Below are 4667 nucleotides of genomic sequence, written 5' to 3' on the forward strand. Positions count from 1 at the left end.
TACACACACACACATCAATGACAATACGTTCAGTGTGCACCAACAGTGCTGTACCATGGTATCTCTACTCTATAGCTTGAATTGCAGTGAGCAGTGTTAATAAATTGAGATTGAATTGGAATTGTTGCTGCTGCTGTGGTTCGTGCATGCGCCATGATTTATGCCTTTGAAGTTGGGTTGGAAATTGTTCATTCGCTTGTTTCATTATCCTGTATCTCTTCTGTGTGCACTCTCGTCTTCTTAAGCATGTGGCCGGGCCAGCCTGGCCCTTTGAAAAGACCTTACTGTGATTCTCACACAAAATCTGCTTCATCAGTTCTCGTTTTTTGGACATCATTGTCATCTTCATGGCTTTCTTCTATTCGGTTTTCTCCTCCTCTCTTCCCACCCCTCTTCTTCTCTCCTCTTTTCTTCTCTCTACTCCTCTGCTTCCCTCTATTCTCTTCTGTTCTCCCCTCGTCTCTTTTTTTTTACTTCTCCTCCCCTCCTGCTCTCCCCCTCTTCTGTTGCTCTGCCCCCCCCCCCAACCCAACCATGGCCCAGTTCTCTGAGCCAGAGCCTGAGGTTGGGTTGTGTCTTTGTACTTGCTGCTATCAAAGGCAGCGTTGGACTACGTCAGCGTTTAAACCTTTTCTCACCTCCGAGCTGGACGCCACGGGCGAGCGAGGGGCGAGCGAGGGGCGAGAGGCAGCACGCCTGACGCCTGACTCCTGATCGGATCAGGGATGACTGAAATGGGTCAGAGGCTCGCCTGCTGCACACACACACACACACGCACACACACACACACACACACAATGGCTTTGTTACCCCAGGTGGGGTGCTGACCTGTGTAGCAAGGCCAGCAGGTTGGATTTGCCCATCTGACGGACATGCACGCACACACACACACATGTGCACACACACACACTCACTGTTATACAAAATTATAACGGCAGTAGACAGACCATATCAAAGTTTCATCTTGGTTGGTGTGGTTGATGGTGATTTTATGATTCTGTCAATGATGGTGATGAGGAGGAGGAAGAAGAGGAGTGATGAAGATAAATGGACGTGAGCCGACCCCTGTGCTGAGCGTGCCCTCATTGTTCCACTGTGCCCCCCCCCGGCCACCCCGCCCCCCCGCCCACCCCCCAGCACTCCATCAGTCTTCATCATCCCAGTGAGTCAGACAGGCCAAGACAGACTGGGAGAAAAGTTCCTCTCCCCCCCACCTCCCTTTCAGTGTTCCCCTCCAGGACAGAAATCCATGTCATCATCCAGGGCCCTGCCCGGCCTCTCAGTCTGCTTAGTGCCTTTAGCACTCCCCCCCCCCCCCCTCCCCCCCGTCAGACACACACATACACACACCACTGCCCCCTCTCCCCCAAGACTACCCTCTCCACCCCTCTTTAGCTCGTCTGTCGACTACAACCCCACCCCCCCCTCCCCCCCCCTGCCCTCTAAGCCCTCCTCCCTCAGCCATGCCATATGGCAAATGAGAGAGACCCTGGGTTGTGAACGGGGGGGGTGAGCAGGAGTGGTGAGGGGGGTGGGGGGGTTGTTGACCCTCCCTACAAAAGGCCCCCTGCCTCATCAATGATGTCCCATGAATACATGGGGACACGCCGGATGAATGGGACCTGTGGCCGTGGCAAAGTTGACTTCGGAGGAGGGTGTGTGAGTGTGTGTGTGTGTGGGGGAGAGAGAGAGATCCTTACACTATCCCACAGGGAGCTACAAAAGACAGCCATGACTGGCTCCATAGGAACACTAGTCTCTCAGTCCACAGAGAGAATCTAATTAACCTCCATTGAGAGGCAGGAGAAACTTGTGGGGGGGGGGGGGTTTGGGGGCACAGGCAGCATTCCCTATGTGGAGAGCGTGTGTCAAGTGTGTGTGTCTGTGTGTAGGGAGCGTGTGATGTGTTTTCTGTTTTATTTTTTGTGTGTGTGTGTGTGTGTGTGCGTGTGTGTGTGTGTGTGTGAGTTCCATAATATCTATAGGTTGCAGGAACAAAAATGAAGAAATACAGTCTAATTTCTCCCTGTTTCATTTGAATCTGACCTACCTTAGAACCTGGAACCACTCGAACATGGAACCGTGTTCCATCTCCCTACTCTCCCCAGCCAGCTTCAAAGATAAAGATTTCACTCCATTGCATAAGATTTGACCATTTATTTTCTCTCTCTCTCTCTCTCTCTCTCTCTCTCTCTCTCTCGCTCTCTCTCTCTCTCTCTCTCTCGCTCTCTCTCTCTCTCTCTCTCTCTCTCTCTCTCTCTCTCTCTCTCTCTCTCTCTCTCTCTCTCTCTCTCTCTCTCTCTCTCTCTCTCTCCCCATATCTCCCTCCCTGTATCTTTCTCTCTCTCCTTCTCTCTCTCTCTTGTGTGTTGACTCATCTTTGATATCAAATGGGGCAAGCTTGTTGCTACAGTTTTGTGTTACAGTGACAAGAGAACATGGCGACTGTGTGTGTTTTCAAAATAGGACCAAAGGGCTAATTCGTTTTTGTTGATCACTGCATGAGTCTAGTGCTTTGGACGTTCTGTTAGACTCAATGAGACATGACAGAATTCAAGGATACTCGAGTGTCTTTGCAGAATTATCCTTCTCTTCTCTCTCTCTCTCTTTTTTTCTGCGTGTGTGCATGTGGCAAACATGTGTGTTGTAAGTGTGTTTATAGTTTGTGTGTTTGTTTAGACTGGAAGGCTCCCTCAATATAAATACAAGTGTTGGAGTCATAACAGATCATTCTGAGGCAAGAAGGGCAAACAAAGGGTTCTTTTCACTCAATGTCAGTCTCTCCCCATAGTTTTTTTCACCTCCATACCCTTTTAATAAACTTCGCTCTGCATTTTCTGAGCATTTTCTTCCTTCCTCTCCCTCCCCACCGCTACTTCTGTTTGTTATTTTCACTCTTTTCCACGCTTATTTTCTACTTCTGTTGATCCTTCCGTCTCTCTCCTCTCCCTCTCTTCTCAATACTGCTAATCTCCCTTTTTCTCTTCCTCTCCGCATCCTTATCTCCTTCTACCCTCCACTCCCGCGTTGACACTTTCCCCTTCTTCTCTTTCCCTTCTCTCCTCCTTCCTCCCTCCTTAGCCACATCTGTTTGTGTGACTCAGGTCCACAAAGTCCTCGCTTCCTTATCGCCAACACACATCCCTCCATCCTGCCCTTCTCTTGTTGCTTTTGTTGCTCTGCTCATCTTGAATGACTCTCTCTCATACAAAAACACAAAAAAACCTCAACACCAGAGAATTGAACAGTTGGTGCATTCATTGTGTGTGTGTGTGTGTGTGTGTGTGCATGTGTGTGTGTGTTTCTGTGTGTGTGCATTTGTGTGTGTGTGCGCTCGTGTTTACAGCCTTTCACTCCAATAAACAACAAGAGTAATACCCATCGTTATACTGGCTGGCCTGAAGCTTGTTTGGGCCAAACTTGGGCATCAATGGGGATTTATAAAGTACTTGTCAAAGAAAACAGTCCCCTCACATGAACCCAGACTGTTTCAACCGCAAACCCACAATGTCCTCATCAAAACCAACCACATCGATGCCAAGGACAAAACCTGCAGCAGCACGTTTTCCCCTCACAACAGACACAAACTGCAGCAGCACGTTCCCCTCAACAACAGACACAATCGCAGCAGCACGTTTCCCTCAACAACAGACACAATCTTTTTGCTTTCTTTTTTTTTCCGTTGGTCACAAAACATTTGCTAATTTAGGTTTGTCAGAGCCTTAACTGAGATGTATTGTGCGCTGATGTGCTTTAAAGTGCAGTAACAAAGACAAAAGGATTCCCGGTGGTATGGAGGAACGGCATGAGTCATGCTAAGTGTGATGAGTGAAGGCTGCACTGTGGGGGGTTGAGATGGGGTGTTTTTAGAAAGCCATTACAGTACATATCTGCAGGTCTGGACCTTCTCGCTCTCTTTCATTCACTCAAGGTTGTCACTCTCTCCATTCAACCTCTCCACCTCTCTCTTGCTTTCTCTTTCTGTCCCTGGACCCCCGACTATGCTGGTCATATCATGCCTATGGATTTCTCTAATCTCTCAATCCCTCTCCATCTTTCTTTCTTTCTACATCTCCAGTGTCCATTGCTGTTCATCTCCCTCTCTCTCTCTCTCTCTCTCTCTCTCTCCTATCTCTCTCTCTCTCTCTCTCTCTCTCTCTCTCTCAGGAGACAGGAGAGTCTGCAGTTGCTCTCTAGAGTGTTGTAGTGCTCTCTCTCTCTCTCTCTCTCTCTTCTCTCTCTCTCTCTCTCTCTTCTCTCTCTCTCTCTCTCTCTCCTGTTGTTTTGTTGTGGTGATTGAGATACTTTAGGTTGTGGATGTTTAAATCTGTGTGAGGCTAATTGCATGGCTAATTAGCATGGCTAAATGAATGCCCAAATCACTTTAAAAAAAAGAGCCTTTTAGCATTGTCCCGGTCGCCACAGACAACACAATTAAAAAGCATCAAGAACAAATGTGCACTCAGGATTGGAGTGTGTGTGTGCATACATGCGTGTATGTATGTGCGTGTGCATACATGCGTGTATGTATGTGCGTGTGCATGCGTGTGTTTGTGTGTATTTGTGTGTGTGCATGTGTATTCACAGTGAATGGGCAATCCTCTGGTTCTCTCTCTTAGTCCACTTGCATCTTTCTCTCCCTCTCTCTCTCTCTCTCTCTCTCTCTC

Source organism: Osmerus eperlanus, chromosome 14, assembly GCF_963692335.1.
Source record: "Osmerus eperlanus chromosome 14, fOsmEpe2.1, whole genome shotgun sequence".
Classification (NCBI taxonomy): domain Eukaryota; kingdom Metazoa; phylum Chordata; class Actinopteri; order Osmeriformes; family Osmeridae; genus Osmerus; species Osmerus eperlanus.